General features: G+C 44.1%; 1 long non-coding RNA gene across 1 annotated transcript in view; it reads right to left on the bottom strand.

The window, feature by feature from the left end:
• Window positions 1-398: 398 nt before the first annotated feature.
• Window positions 399-17,461, bottom strand: part of LOC138644893 (uncharacterized) — a 107,303-nt gene continuing 90,240 nt past the window's right edge. The window contains exons 2-3 of the long non-coding RNA XR_011314680.1: window positions 8,874-9,083; window positions 399-1,710 (exon numbers count right to left, since the gene is read on the bottom strand). This is a non-coding gene — a long non-coding RNA (uncharacterized lncRNA). The remainder of the gene's footprint in view (window positions 1,711-8,873; window positions 9,084-17,461) is intronic.

Consider the following 17,461-nt stretch of genomic DNA (forward strand, 5'->3'; position numbering starts at 1 on the left):
CTCCCTATAGTCCTCTATATAGGATAATGCACTCCACATAGTCATCCATATAATATAATGTGCTCCCCATAGTCCTCCATATAGTATAATGCACTCCACATTGTCCACCATATAGTATACTGCACTTCTCATAGTCCTCCGTATAGTATACTGCACGCCCCATAATTCTCTATATAGTACAATATCTTCCCCACAGTCCCCCATACAGTATAATGCCCTTCCCATAGTCCGCCATATAGTATAATGCACTCCCCATAGTCATCCATATAATATAACACACTACCTAAAGTCTTCCATATAGGATAATGCACCTCATAGTCTTCCATATAGGATAATGCACCTCATAGTCTTCCATACAGGATAATAATAATAATAATAATAATTTTATTTCTATAGAACCGACATATTTTTCAGCACTTTACGTTTTAGAGGGGACTTGTACATACAATAGACATTACAGCATAACAATAAACACATAGATCAAAACAAATACCAAGAGGAATGAGGGCCCTGCTCGCAAGCTTACAATCCTCCATATAGTATAATGCACTCTTCATAGTCATCCATATAGTATATTACACTCCACATTGTCCTCCATACAGTATACTGCACTCCCCATAGTGCTCCATACAGTATGACGCACTCACCATAGTCCTCTATATAGTATAATGCACCCCGTAGTACTCCAGATAATATAATGCACTCCCCATATTCATTCTTACAGTATACTGCACTCGCCATAGTACTCCATATAATGTAATGCACTTGCCATAGTCCTCCATATAGTATAATGCACCCCGTAGTCTTCCATGTAGTGTAATGCACTCTCCATAGTTCTCCATATAGTATAATGCACTCTACATAGTCCTCCATATAGCATAATGCACTCTCCATATTCCTCCATATAGTGTAATGCCCTCCTCATAGTCCTCCAAACAGTATTCTGCCCACCACACAGTGTTTTCACCTTCTTGCCCCCTCCTGGTAGCTACGCTATGGACCCCACCTATTAGCTATTGATGACCTATTCTAGGGCTAGGTGATCATTGGAAAAGTCCTGGAAACCCCTTTAAATGCATGCATTGTACACTATTTAGCTTTTCAGGCTCTTTATTTCCCCTACATATTTAACTGGGGTGATAAATCAGCTAAGTGGAGCTCAGAAAAAGACGCATAAAACTTATAAACTCTCCCATTAGACGGTCAGACCAAGATCACTGACCAATTCTCAGGTAACTCATCCTGCATCCAGCAATAGAAAGTACAACACAGACAACATAGAAGTCAAACTGTGCACAATTTCTACTGAAACCCAATTAAATCAATGAATTTTAGTCAAAAATAAATTTCAGCAAAAAGAATGCCCCGAAGGTGCTTTAAGTAAAGCCCAACTTGTGATTCAAAGTGAGTGAATGGTCGTCATCGCCAACTTTTAAATGGATTTTTTGTAATCATTTTCAATTTGCTTTTTTTTTTGCAATTTTTAGTTTTCATTAAAGAAACTGTAATCAAGCAAGAGAACCTCTGTGAGACTCTATAGATTGCTTCTGCTAGACAGTAGAACATACTCAGTGCTTACCAGCACTTTTCTATTGAGCTTGTAAGTGCTGTTTTGAATATGATACACACTGTTGGTTCCAAATTCCTAATCCCATGCAGATTCAGCGCCATGCTTATAAGCGGCGGTGGTCCTGTCTCTTCGTCAACGAGCTGTAAACAAAGGAGAACAAAAGTGTTAATATCTCAAAAACGACTGCAAATATTAATAAGCAATAAATTGCAAATGTGCTTGTTTTTACAAGTGTCATCAGACCAATGTTAATAGATGAATATTATCATTTTTTTTAATGGAATCAGTCAGGTAGTCCCCATTAATTTTATTCTTTGGTAGGGACAATTCCATTAGTTGTTGCCGATGTTGAACATGTGGGAATAAGCTTTTTTATCAGAATAGTAGGATATTAACCGGAGAGCAAACCCTCCAGAAATTCCAGTTTTGGATTTAGAACGATATGGATCCAAAACGAGACTTGAGTCAGCGAGAATTCCCACTTCACATGTCAGTGTTTTCCACCTTCGATTGCACTTGGAACATCATAGGTGTCAAATACACACTATGGATCCATCTTTGGAGATTTGTGTGCTCCGATAACTTTGGCCAAGGATTCAGACCTTAATTAACCTGTTTGGGTTATGGCTTGTTCACTATCATCGTTAGGAAAGGCAAGGTGATGCAATTTTCCCAGCTTTTTAAAAACCCAGCCTCTTCTAACCTTGTGCTAAAAAAAAACAGCAGCCATGGTTCTTCTTAGCAGCTGCCTAGCACTCTGAAAATGAGAATGGTGGAGGCCCACAAATCAGGAGAAGGCTATAAGTAGATAGCAAAGTGTTTTCAAGTTGCTCTTTCCTCAGTTTGAAATGTAATTAAGAAACAGCAATTAACAGGAACAGTGGACATCAAGATAAGGTCTGGATGACAAAGCAAAATTTCAGTGAGAGCTGCTCATAGGATTGCTAGAGAGGCAAATCAGAACCCCCGCTTGACTACAAAAGACTATGCACCATCTGTAAAAAAAAAAGCAGAAGTTGAAAGAGGATGGCTTCTACAAATTGACAATGATCCTAAACACATGTCAAAATCCACAAAATACAACCTCAAAAAACAAAAGCTGAAGATTTTACAATGGCCCTCACAGTCCGCTGATCTGAACATCATTAAAAATCTGTAGCTAGACCTCAAAATAGGAGAGGATGCAAGACGACCCAGAAATCTCACAGAACTGGAAGAATTTTCCAAGGAATCGATGAAAATCCCTCAAGCAAGAATTGAAAGACTCTTCTCTGACTATAAAAAGTGTTTACAAGTTGTGATACTTTCAAAAGCGGGTGCTACTAGGTTCTAACCATGCAGGGTGTCCAAACTTTTACATCTGTCCATTATCCTTTTGTAATATTTAAAATGTAAAAAAGAGGAATATTGTTGTGTCCCATGAAAGGGAACAACTTGTTATGTATTTCTATGTTATGCATTGAACTCTCCTTTTGATAGGGAGAAGCTCTGTCTTTTGAAGTGTGTCCCTTCTTCCCTTCTGTAGTTGATAATGTTAGCCCTTGCTCCTCCCTTCTTCATTATCAGTTTGCTGTAGCCATCTTTGGATGCACATGTATACTGCTCTGTTTAGGATTACTCTTTCCACCTGCTGCATTGTACATAATACAAGATTTCAGAGAATATCAACTCTGTCCTCGACTCTTATTACAAGTTAGTACGGCTGAGTTGACACTGTCTGAGGAAGCCTGGCATGTGAGTACAGTAATCATACAGTTATCTAAGGGATTGATGGCTAAGGATTTAGAGACTCATACTGCCTTGAAGAGTCAGAATAGTGGAAAGAGTGGCCTGCCACCTAGAACAGTATACGGCTTACAATCCAGAGAAAGGAACATCTATAAAGCTAATTGCGAAGACACAGCAGCTTCATATAGTCTGTAGACACTGCCTATGCTGCTTATAAATTGCAACATTGTATGCCAGCTCCTCTGCAGCTACTGTAGGAGCAGAATAGCCCCCACCCTTGCATTCCTTGTATAATGGCAAACACAGGAAGGATCTCCAATTCTCTGCCTGATTTACGACAGCAAGAAAAAGACACAGGATCTTATGGAGCCTTCAGTGAAAGATCTAAACGCTTGACTAAACCTACATGGAAGGTCAAAGACAATCTAGAAACCACCAAATGTGAATTACTTTCCAATGTAACTTCTCTATGGGAAAGGCTGCAGAATCATGTGACTGTCTTATCTATGTCTGGCGCTCATAAGTTAACACCAGAGGGAGCCCTGCAACTATTGTACCCAGCGTACCAGTCTTTCAAGGACACTTGTGAGAAACATACCTCTGTCTTGGTGAGACTAGACACACCAGAGTCTCTAAAGGAACTTCAGAGCTTTCAAAACTCAATTCTGAATGAGACTGCACTGTGCGTGACATTGTGAATAAAACGGAAGCAAAAATCACACAGATATCAGAAGTGTCATCTCACAAATCCAGGTCTGCTAAGTACTCAAAGCACTCTTCCAGATCAAGTGCATCAAAATTCTCTACCCTCAGTGAACAGCTTATAAGAGCGCGTACCAAAGCGGACACTACGAAAGTGCAAGCCGTCTTCGCCCCCAAAAAAGAAGAGATATAAGCTGAATCTGCACGCAAGAAGTCAGACAAGGATGTGATGACAGCAAGGGCAGAAGCCGAGGCTGCACGTTACAAGGCGGAAATAGAAGCCATAGAGAAGGAATGCGAACTTGCGACAGCTATCGCAAGGTTAAAGGTCTTTGAACAAGCTCTAAGTGGGAGTCAATGGGACAATATCAGCTTCTGTGAGATCGATACAGAAAACCCCCTTAGTCACACAAGTAACTATGTACTAAGCCAAAACAACGAACCACCGATCAACACTAACATTCCTGTCAGATCCGACACTCTCCAAGGCACCAAGACGTTGATCCGCCTGCAGCTCCCAAATATCAAGGTCAGTCAATGCACAACTAATGTCCAAACCTGAATCTCATTCACGCTCCAACACACAGCCAAATACTGCAACTTAGCAAACTCCATATGCTGATGTCTACATGCAACCTAACATGACAGCAAGTCACTATACCTTTGACAACTGCATGGCACTAGCCTCGCATACGACAGAGACTGTATACACCAAACCAGTTGCTGGGTTGAACACTTATGCCGATCCATAACTTCCCGTGTTCCTGAACCAAGAAACTACAACCAAAGTAAACAGCACTTCTCAGCCAGCAAATGTGCTCCCAAAGTTAGAAAGAACAGACATGTCCGACTTTGCGAGGTACATGATTTGCCGAGAATTCACCAACACCAGTCTCACAAGGTTCGACGACCAACCTGAAAACTACAGAGTGGAAGTGTGCCTTTAAAACTACAACTAGGCATTGCTGCCGAACAGCTGGACCTGCTGATCAGGTGGCTGGGACCATGATCCACAGAGCAAATAAAGAGACTCAGATCCATTAACATCAGCGATCCAGTGGCTGGTCTCACGACCGCATGGGACAGACTAGAGAAAGGTTTCGGCAGTCTTGACGCTATAGAAGGCGCACTGCTCAAACAATTACAGGATTTTCCTAAAATATCCGGCAAGGACGCTTCAAAATTCCAGGAGCTCAGTGACCTGCTGTTCAAACTCCAGCTGGCCAAGACAGACACCCATGTACCTGGCCTCAGCTACACCGCACGTGGGGTGAAACCCATAGTCGCCAAGCTGCCATATAATGTGCAACAAAGGTGGACTATGCTAGGGACAAGATACAAAAAGGAACACCAGGTGTCCTTTCCTCCGTTCTCCTACTTCTGCGAGTTCATAAAAGACATTGCAGAGCGTAAAGTTGACCCAAGCTTTGGAGAACTCACCGGCACAGCTCCATCCACTCCCAAATATGAGAGCCCTTATCAAATTGATAAAAAACGTTGTTCCAGCTCCTTAAAAATAGAAAAAAACTTTATTGGTCCATTAAAATTTCATAGTATAGGTGGAAATCCTTGTATAAAAATTATGCAAGCATGTAAGAAAAAGGAATAAGCGATGCGTTTCGATCTAAACAGATCTTTGTCACAAATACTGCACGTCCAGTCAAGACGGAGTTCTGTGCACCTGTGGTGGTCAGTGAGCTGGCTGAAGCCCGTTTGCCTCTTACTTTAATTTTCTCTCTTTTGCAAAAAACGCAGATGCCCAGTATCGGTAAAAAAGACTGATGTTTTTCCCACACCAGCATCGGTTCCTGATGAGGGTGACAAGGGTGAAAGTCGAGAATCCAAACCATCAGTTTCCCATCCACAAGAAGCCACTTCCGCTGAAGAAATGTATCAGCTTCAGAAAGAAACCGCTCCAAGAGCATAAGGAGCTTCTCAAGAAGTTTGGAGTATGCTTCAGATGTTGTGCTTGTACCGAACACCTTGCTAAGGACTGTAAGGTTACAATCAAGTGTATGGTGTGTGACAGCGAGGACCACGTACAAGCGCTCCATCCATCCCAGCACATAGAAGTCTGCGGAGAAGATCTTTGGGACAAGTCTTGTGCGAAGATTTGCCTGGTAAAGGTACATCCCAAGGGTCACCCAGAGAAAGCTGTGAAGGTGTATAGCATCCTGAACGATGAGAGTTGCAAGGTCAGAATGCTTTGATCTGTTTGATTTAAAGGGAAGCGCCTACCCTACACCATAGGCACCTGCAGCAGCATCTCAGAAGTCTTCGGAAGAAGTGGTCTCATGGTAACATCTCTTGAAAATACCATAGAAATACCTCTACCCACACTCGTCGAGTGCAATCAGATACCGTCTAACATGGAAGAGATCCTAACTCTGGAAGCCGCTCTTCATCACCCTCAGTCTATAGCCAGCGAGATTCCAGCTCTCGATCACAACATAGAAATCCTGATTCTACTTGGGAGAGATATCTGCCATTTACATAAGATACGTCAGCAAATCAACAGTCCTCCCGACGCACCATTTGTTTAACGCATCGACCGAGGCTGGGTGATCATAGGGAACGACTGCGTGGACAGAATGAAGAGACCTAATGCTATCTTCTCCTACAACACGCACATCTTGTCAAATAGTCACAGCACTCAATTCCAGCCATGCCCACATCATTACTCGGTGAAAGAGATACTGAGCGACACCAAGTGGCAAAGGCCACCACTTGCCAGTGCGAAAACGGACCGTCCCTGGGGCGAAGAGCTCGCGTCAACAGTGTTCAATTCCACAAGTGAAGACAACAAGTTGGCACCTACAAGAGAAGATAAAGAATTTATAAGGGTTTTGGACAAAGAATTTGCTCAATACGACTCCAACAGCTGGGTGGCTCCATTACCCTTTCGTTTTCCAAGACCAAGGATGCTAAACAATCTGCAGCAAGCAACAGCAAGGTTATCTTCTCTAAAGCGCACTTTAAAAAGAAGGCCAGAGATGGATAGACATTTCATCGATTTCATGCAAAACATTTTTGACAGAGATCATGCAGAACCTACACCACTACTGAAGGAAGGAGAAGAATGCTGGTACCTTCCATCCTTAGGGGTCTACCACCCTCGGAAACCTAACCAGATCAGGGTGGTATTTAACTCCAGTGCTCAGCATGAAGACGTCTCCCTGAACAACTTGCTTCTTACTGGACCCAACATGAACAACAGCCTCAGAGGAGTGTTAATTCGCTTCAGGCTTGAACCCGTGGCTATAATGGCAGACATCCAGCAGATGTTTCATTGCTTCTTCATGAGGGAAGACAGTAGAAACTATCTCAGATTCCTATGACACAAGGGCAATGACATCCACAATGATGTCGTGGACTACTGGATGAAGGTACACATCTTCAGAAACAGCTCTTCACCTTGCTGAAGCAAATCTCAGGCTCCACAAGATTATCTCCAACAGTCAAGAGGTAATGGAGACGTTTCCATCCGAAGACTATGCCACGAGCTTAAGAGACCTCGATTTAGGTTCCGACATCCCTCCCACGCAATGCAGCCTCGGTCTGCTATGGGATATTAAACTGGACACATTTACTTTTCAAGTGTCACTCTGCAACAAACCATTCACCAAATGAGGAGTCCTATCTGTCATAAACAGTATCTACGATCCTCTTGGGTTCGTTGCACTCATCACTATTCAAGGCAACATTCTGCTAAGATAGTTCACTGCCGAAAATACCGATTGGGATGCTCTGCTGTCGTCCCAGAAACAACAAAGATGGGAGGCCTGGAAGACGTCACTAAAGGACTAAGAACAACTCCAAGTTCCACGTTGCTACTCTGTAAAAACTTCAGTTGCCACCAGAAGAGAAGTCCACATTTTCTCTGACGCATCTACAGAAGCCATAGCCGCAGTAGCTTATTTGAAGACCTTGGGAGCGCACAATGAAGTGCACTGTGGTTTCATTCTGGATAAGGCCAAACTAACCCCTAAACCTGCACACTCAGTACCAAGGATTGAACTTTGTGCCGCAGTATTGGTGGTAGAAATCGCTGAAGTCATGAGAGATGAAATTGACATCACAATCAATTCCTTTACATTCTACACAGATAGTAGAGTGGTACTCGGATATATATATAACCAAACTAAACAATTCTACGTCTATGTGAGTAATAGAGTAGAGTGCATCAGATGTTTTGCTACTCCTGAGCAGTAGCATCACATCCTCTCTGATTAAACCCAGCTGACCGAGGAACGAGACTCACAGCTGCATCCAAGCTCGGTGACAACATGTGGCTGACACCTCCAAGTATCTTATACGAGGATACCTATGATAACTACATCAGCAATGCATACGAGCTGGTGGATCCAGAATCTGACAAAGAAATGAGACCAACTATCTCCACACACTATACTTCAAAGATATCAAGGCTGAAGTTGAAACCTCATTGTTTTGAACACTTCTCAAGTTGGTCATCCACTGTACGAGCCATGGCTCGTCTTACTCACATCACTCATTCTTTTACCAATGACAAGTCTTCAGGTTTCCGTTGCCGGCACATGTGCAAGGGTCATCCTACCATCAAAGACAAGGAGCAAGCTGCACAAGTCATCATCAGGTGTGTACAACAAGAAGTATATCACCATTAGATTGACAGTATTACGAAAGGTGTCAACCTCTCCAAAAACAGTACGCTCCTTGACTTGAACCCAGTGCTCGATCACAGCAAGTTGCTCAGAGTAGGCGGTCGCATAGGGAAATCTGCACTGCACCATAAGGAACAGAACCCTATTATCATCCCAGGTCGGCACTACGTGGCTACTCTGTTAGTCCGGCACTATCACGAACAAGTACAGCATCAAGGCATACAGCTTACCGAAGGTAGCCTCAGGCCCAGTGGTTTATGGATCATTGGAATGAAGACATGTGTCTCCTCTGTGCTCCATAGATGCCTTAAGTGCCAAAGGTTAAGAGGAAGACATCAGTACCAGCAGATGGCGAATCTCAGATCGTCTAAGCACAGATCAGCCATTCTCTTATGTTGGGTCGGCATCTTCGGTCCTTGGTCAGTCATTACTCGGAGAACCTGTGGTGAAGGTGCAAACAATAAGCAATGGGCTGTTCTATTTACCTGTCTATTTACCTGTATCCTTGTATTGAGGTTATCAAAGCCATGGACTAAGAAGATTCTTTTCCATCCGTGGGCCTGCTAAACAACTCCGGTCCGACTATGGAACTAACTTTATAGGGGCTCGCAAGAAATTGCAGTTAGACAACTTCTTGACCAATAACGGCTGCACCTGGGTGTTCAATCCTCGACACTCATCACACATGGGTGGATCCTGGGAACGCATGATTGAAATTGCACAAAGAATTCTTGATTCCATGTTGCTGGACCACAAGCTTCAGCTGTGGAGGATATCCACTATTAAAACATAGCTTTTAATAATATAAATTTAAAATATATTGCACACCTAACAATAGACCCAAACAAAAACAAAAATAAGTGAACCAGTGTGAACCAGAGGGAACCAGTGAACCAGAGGGTATGCTTATGGTGTGGCCACTCTACACTATTGCTTCTTGTATTGGACAACAAGCTTCCTCTCACCCATGAAGTGCTGGTCACATTCCTAGCAGAGGTGCCAGCTATAATAAATGACAGACCTTTGGTTCTGGTATCATCTGACCCCGATGCTCCAATGATTCTCACTGTAGCAACACATCTTACGCAGAAGATCGGAGCTGTTCCAGTCTCTCCCAGAGACTTTGATCACAAAGACATTTTCAAACGTCAATGGAAGCAGGTACAACATCTGTCTAATATATTCTGGCACCGGTGGAAGACAATATCTGCATCTGCTTCAAAGCCATCACAAATGGCAGGAGCTGTTATGATTAGGTAATTCAGTACATGTCTAAATGTCTAGGGGAAAAAAAGGCAAAACACAATGCAGAGAAAAAAAAATGGTCTCAGAACTTCTTTTTTCCCTCTATTGAGAATCATTAGTACTTTTGGCTTCCAGTACTGTTATGATTAGGTAATTCAGTACCACAATGGACATAGAAGTCAGAGCACATACAGTGACCTGACAATACCCAAAAACATAGAACGAGCTCTGAGACGTGGGAAATCTGCTGACCGCAATCCCTAATCCTCTCCAACCACACTAAAGGCAGCCGTGGATTGCGCCTAACGCTCCCTATGCAACTCGGCACAGCCTGAGAAACTAGCTAGCCTGAAGATAGAAAATAAGCCTACCTTGCCTCAGAGAAATACCCCAAAGGAAAAGGCAGCCCCCCACATATAATGACTGTGAGTAAGATGAAAAGACAAACGTAGAGATGAAATAGATTTAGCAAAGTGAGGCCCGACTTTCTGAACAGAGCGAGGATAGGAAAGGTAACTTTGCGGTCAACACAAAACCCTACAAACAACCACGCAAAGGGGGCAAAAAGACCCTCCGTACCGACTAACAGCACGGAGGTACACCCTCTGCGTCCCAGAGCTTCCAGCAAGCAAGAAAAAAACAAATAAGCAAGCTGGACAGAAAAAACAGCAAACAAAAATAGCAAAAGCGGAACTTAGCTATGCAGAGCAGCAGGCCACAGGAACGATCCAGGAGGAAGCAAGTCCAATACTAGAACATTGACTGGAAGCCAGGATCAAAGCACTAGGTGGAGTTAAATAGAGCAGCACCTAACGACTTCACCACATTACCTGAGGAAGGAAACTCAGAAGCCGCAGTACCACTTTCCTCCACCAACGGAAGCTCATAGAGAGAATCAGCCGAAGTACCACTTGTGACCACAGGAGGGAGCTCTGCCACAGAATTCACAACAGTACCCCCCCTTGAGGAGGGGTCACCGAACCCTCACCAGAGCCCCCAGGACGACCAGGATGAGCCACATGAAAGGCACGAACAAGATCGGGAGCATGGACATCAGAGGCAAAGACCCAGGAATTATCTTCCTGAGCATAACCCTTCCACTTAACCAGATACTGGAGTTTCCGTCTTGAAACACGAGAATCCAAAATCTTCTCCACAATATACTCCAACTCCCCCTCCACCAAAATCGGAGCAGGAGGATCAACAGATGGAACCATAGGTGCCACGTATCTCCGCAACAATGACCTATGGAATACGTTATGGATGGAAAAAGAATCTGGAAGGGTCAAACGAAAAGACACAGGATTAAGAACCTCAGAAATCCTATACGGACCAATGAAACGAGGTTTAAACTTAGGAGAGGAAACTTTCATAGGAATATGACGAGAAGACAACCAAACCAAATCCCCAACACGAAGTCGGGGACCCACACAGCGTCTGCGATTAGCGAAACGTTGAGCCTTCTCCTGGGACAAGGTCAAATTGTCCACTACATGAGTCCAAATCTGCTGCAACCTGTCCACCACAGTATCCACACCAGGACAGTCCGAAGACTCAACCTGCCCTGAAGAGAAACGAGGATGGAACCCAGAGTTGCAGAAAAACGGCGAAACCAAGGTAGCCGAGCTGGCCCGATTATTAAGGGCGAACTCAGCCAAAGGCAAAAAGGACACCCAGTCATCCTGATCAGCAGAAACAAAGCATCTCAGATATGTTTCCAAGGTCTGATTGATTCGTTCGGTCTGGCCATTGGTCTGAGGATGGAAAGCCGAGGAAAAAGACAAGTCAATGCCCATCCTAGCACAAAAAGCTCGCCAAAACCTCGAAACAAACTGGGAATCTCTGTCAGAAACGATATTCTCTGGAATGCCATGTAAACGAACCACATGCTGGAAGAACAATGGCACCAAATCAGAGGAGGAAGGTAATTTAGACAAGGGTACCAAATGGACCATCTTAGAGAAGCGATCACAAACCACCCAAATGACTGACATTTTTTGAGAGACGGGAAGATCTGAAATAAAATCCATAGAGATATGTGTCCAAGGCCTCTTCGGGACCGGCAAGGGCAAAAGCAACCCACTGGCACGAGAACAGCAGGGCTTAGCCCGAGCACAAATCCCACAGGACTGCACAAAAGAACGCACATCCCGCGACAGCGATGGCCACCAAAAGGATCTAGCCACTAACTCTCTGGTACCAAAGATTCCAGGATGACCAGCCAACACCGAACAATGAACCTCAGAGATAACTTTATTCGTCCACCTATCAGGGACAAACAGTTTCTCCGCTGGGCAACGATCAGGTTTATTAGCCTGAAATTTTTGCAGCACCCGCCGCAAATCAGGGGAGAAGGCAGACACAATTACTCCCTCTTTGAGAATACCCGCCGGATCAGATAAACCCGGAGAGTCGGGCACAAAACTCCTAGACAGGGCATCCGCCTTCACATTTTTAGAGCCCGGAAGGTACGAAACCACAAAGTCAAAACGGGCAAAAAACAGCGACCAACGAGCCTGTCTGGGATTCAACCGCTTGGCAGACTCGAGATAAGTCAAGTTCTTATGATCAGTCAAGACCACCACGCGATGCTTAGCTCCTTCAAGCCAATGACGCCACTCCTCGAATGCCCACTTCATGGCCAGCAACTCTCGATTGCCAACATCATAATTTCGCTCAGCAGGCGAAAACTTCCTGGAAAAGAAGGCGCATGGTTTCATCACCGAGCAATCAGAACTTCTCTGCGACAAAACAGCCCCCGCTCCAATCTCAGAAGCATCAACCTCGACCTGGAATGGAAGCGAAACATCTGGTTGACACAACACAGGGGCAGAAGAAAAACGACGCTTCAACTCTTGAAAAGCTTCCACAGCAGTAGAAGACCAATTGACCACATCAGCACCCTTCTTGGTCAAATCGGTCAATGGTTTAGCAATTCTAGAAAAATTGCAGATGAAGCGACGATAAAAATTAGCAAAGCCCAGGAACTTTTGCAGACTTTTCAGAGATGTCGGCTGAGTCCAATCATGGATGGCTTGGACCTTAAAGGGAACCTGTCACCCCGTTTTTTGAGATTGAGATATAAATACTGTTAAATAGGGCCTGTGCTGTGCGTTACTATGGTGTATGTAGTGTACCCTGATTCCCCATGTATGCCGAGAAATACATTACCAAAGTCGGCGTTTTCGCCTGTCAATCAGGCTGGTCTGGTCAGGTGGGCGTGTTCACAGCGTTCTTTTCTTCCCCAGGTTTCCGTTGGTGGCGTAGTGGTGTGCGCATGTCCAAGGTCCGGATTCCCTGTGCCCACGTGAAGACACAGCGCGCGATCTGCGCTGTCATTCCTTTCATCGGTGCGGGCGGCCATCTTCCTGGGGCCGCGCGTGCGCAGATGTAGTGCTCTGCTGCACGGGGCTTCAGGAAAATGGCCGCGGGATGCCGCGCGTGCGCAGAAGAGATCGCGGCGGCCATTTTCCCAAAGCCGAGATGCAAACTCATCACGTCATACAGAGTCATTGTGAAATCTGAAGATTTCAGATGGGGAGTGTTGTGTCTCATGAATGGGAAAACCTTGTTATGTATTTCTATGTTATGCATTGAATTCTGCTGTTGCTAGGGAGAAGCTCTGTCTTTTGAAGTGTGTCCCTTCTTCCCTTCTGTAGTTGATGATGTTAGCCCTTGCACCACCCTTCTTCTTCATTATCAGTTTGCTGTAGCCATCTTTGGATGCACATGTATACTTCTCTGTTTGGGATTACTCTTTCCACCTGCTGCATTGTACTCAGTACAGGATTTCAGAGAATATCAACTCTGTTTCTCCTCGACTCTCATTACAAATCAGTACGGCTGAGTTGGCACTGTCTGAGGAAGCCTGGCATGTGAATACAAAAATCATACAGTTATCTAAGGGATTGATTGCTAAGGATTTAGAGACTCATAATGCCTTAAAGTCAGAATAAATATATATATATATATATATATATATATATATATATATATATATAGATATATGTATATCTATATATAAAGAAAAAACTTTTTGTTTCTCCAGCGATCAGTCCAATGGTAGAGTAAAATATACCTTTTACTGTATTTATCCATTGGACCTGGAGGAAGACACATGTGGTGTCGAAACATGTCGTCCATAAGGGATTAAATGTATGCAATATTGCAACTGAAGAAATCTGGAACTTTTTAATGGATAAATAAAAGGTATATTTTACTCTACCATTGGACTGATCGCTGGAGAAACAATAAGTTTTTTCTTTACATGTGTGGATTTGTCCCAATCCGTTTTCTGTGCGAACTGTAACCACAGCTTGGATGTGTTCCTGTTTCTTCAAAGCGGTAAGCTGGCTTTGCCAAAAACTCTTTTTATATATATATATATCCCCTGATGAAGCCGTCCTTGTAACGGCGACACCCGTAGGGTCCGTCCCCACGCTGATCCTTGCCTCTTCTTTCCTCTTCTTTCCTCCCCCGGTGGCTGCCTGTCTTTGCTCTGGGTTCCACACACAGTTGGACTCAGGTTTCCATTCATGCCCGGCTAAGGTTTGCTCGTGCTCAGACACCTTGGCACTGCGTTCCTCTGCACATTATCAGGCTTAGGACTGCGGTTGTTACCGCTGTAGTGTGGTAATTTCGTCTGCATAGTGGGGCATTACATGCATGCATATCACTGCTCCTGCCCCTTTATGTATTTTGACGCTTGTTCTGGCATACAGGCACAGCAGTATAGTCCTCGGCACAGGCTTTTGTAGTATGTAATAGCCGTATATATATGTGCGGTTGTTTGCTTTACCCCCTGGGGTGCGTACTAGCCATTCAGGCTATCGGATACATGGTCACATGATACATTGGTATCTTGCATTACACTTTAGTCATAATATTTAATGTTTACCTTTTACATGCATTTTTTGACCTTGTCATGTCTGGCGCCGGATCTGCTGGGTTTTGGTGGGGATTTTTTAGATGTTTTTAAATTATCGCATCAATAAAAGTTTGCCTTTTATATTATATTTACCAGTGGTGTGCGGTATTTTGGAGTGGTCCTTTTCTTTCTCTCACTATGTTACTATGTAAATTAGACACTTCCAACCGATATTCAAGAATCATCATCAACTGGAGCTGAGATCACTTGTGGGTTGTGTGTGGACCATGCATACACTGAGTAGTCCCTTATTGGAAAGTGCCAATATCTTGCACAAGTTGAGGTTAACTCATCCCCCATTATTGTCTTCTAGAATGAGAGAAAGGTGTGAACCCTACTGTGCATTTAGAACTCATAGGAAAGGTCCACAAAATATACTTTAGTGTCGATAGTTGTGTACATATCCTAAGGACAAATTATGCAGTGGTGATCACAGGGGCAGTTGCTCTTGGTATCAAATTCTATGGGGGTGCAAAATTTCTACAACACTCCTCCAAAGTTGATGAAACAGATTATTCTGCAGAGTGCAGCAATAGATAACAAATTTATTTTTTATCAACTGCTGCACTCTGCATAGGCAGAGACCAAGATAACAAAGCTCTCATTATGATGAAGTGAGCTTTGTCATCTATGTCACTGCCAATGCAAAGCACAGCAGTTGAGGACAAGCTCATCTTGACTACTGCGCTCTGCAAAGGCAGCAACCCAAATGACAAGTCTCTGTAGTGAACTTTGTCTTCTAAAGGTACCGTCACACACGCCGATTCAGCGATGTCTGCGGGAGATCCAGCGACAAAATAAAGTTCTGTCCTTTCTGCTCCGACCAACGATGTCACAGCAGGATCCAGATCGCTGCTGCGTGTCAAACACAACGATATCGCTATCCAGGACGTTGCAACGTCACGGATCGCTAGCGATATCGTTGTTAAGTTGTTCAGTGTGAAGGTACCTTAAGTTGCTGCCGAACAGCAGATGACAAACTCCTCTCGATGGGCAGGAACTGAGATGACAAAGGCTGCACAGTGTTCTCCCAAAGCTCCCTGCCTCTCTTCTCACTTTTAGTTTTATGGAGAAGAGACAGGGACCTGACAAGGGAACGGTTTCAAGTCTAAAAAAAAGTGGCCCCTGTAAAAAATAAATAAAGTCAATAAAAAATCTAAACAATAAAGTTACAATAAAGTTTTTACATATTTTTTCTAACCTTAAGTATGGTTAGAGTTTGACTAGGGTTAGGTTAAGGAATAGAGATAAGGGTAAGGTTACGGTCAGGTCTAGGGCTAGGGGAATAAAAACATACAAAATTAAAAAGTAAAACAACAATCCACAGAATACTCGCCTTGACACAGTTAGTCTTGGCTTATGTCTTCCTTGTGGATTAACTATAAAAAAAACAGTACATCTTTGCACAATTTATGGTCTAGGGATTGGGCAGCAATATTGATTTAGAGCAAACATGTATTAGAGAAATGTCACAATCTGGAAGTAATGAATCCCTCTGGGACTAGTTACACATCTGACCCTTAGACCCCCTGTCTGCTCCAGTGTAAGTGTATTCTTCACAAATTATGCATTTAATCCTAAAATAACAATCCATAGCATGGTATTTTATTTTTAGCAGGTTTTCAGGTGTACACAATGTAACGGGGTCTAACAACCTGGGGTACCTCTTTCAGTACCACCCCGTGTTTCAGGAGGTCCACGCTGCTTTTGCTGGAGAGCATATAAAAGCTGACTGCTACCCCACGTATTTCCAGTCTAAAAGAACACACTTTATTTTCAGCACACAGAATATATAACACAGATACACAGGACAGGCCAATAGGAAACCAGCTGGCCAGACATACATTACAATAGCCGCAGGGGGCCGGAGCCTGCCGCTATTTACTGTGGGAATTACAAAGGTGGGGGGAGGTCAGAAAGAGAATATCTTGTCCAGGGGCGCAGCCTGTGGACTGATGCATTTCACATGGAAACTATTATACATACATATACTGCATAACATATTCTTGGTGCTGGGGGTTCTGTAACACGGCTCCCCTTTTCAGCGACGCGATCGGCATACACAGTCTGATCCTTAACGGATCGGTTTGGGGATGACCGAAGTTTATGGGGTTGGTACGAGTTCCGTTTGTTGACTTAGTCCATTGGCGTTACCGTTTTGTTTGCCGGGTCTGTAGTGGATGGTGAAGTCCAGAGGTTGTAGGGCTAAACTCCACCGCAGTGATCTGGCGTTGTCTCCGGAGACCCGATTAAGCCAGACTAGGGGATTATGGTCCGTTAGGAGGGAAAACTGTCGTCCATACAAATATGGTTGTAACTTTTTGAGTGCCCATACTATTGCCAGGCACTCCTTCTCGATGGCCGCATAGCTCACTTCACGGGGCAGTAGTTTCCGACTCAGGTAAGCTACCGGGTGTTCTTGGCCGTCTGGCCCGACTTGGCTCAGTACTGCCCCCAATCCAAACATAGAAGCGTCTGTGTGGACCAGGAAACGTTTAGTTGGATCGGGTGCGGCCAATACAGGGGTATTGGTGAGGGCGTCCTTTAGCTGGCGGAAGGCTTCCTCACACTCTGGGGTCCAGGTTACCTGGCGGGGTAGGTTCTTACGGGTCAGATCAGTGAGGGGCTTGGCTACGCTGCTGTAAT

Source organism: Ranitomeya imitator, chromosome 1 (genome assembly GCF_032444005.1).
Source record: "Ranitomeya imitator isolate aRanImi1 chromosome 1, aRanImi1.pri, whole genome shotgun sequence".
Taxonomy (NCBI): domain Eukaryota; kingdom Metazoa; phylum Chordata; class Amphibia; order Anura; family Dendrobatidae; genus Ranitomeya; species Ranitomeya imitator.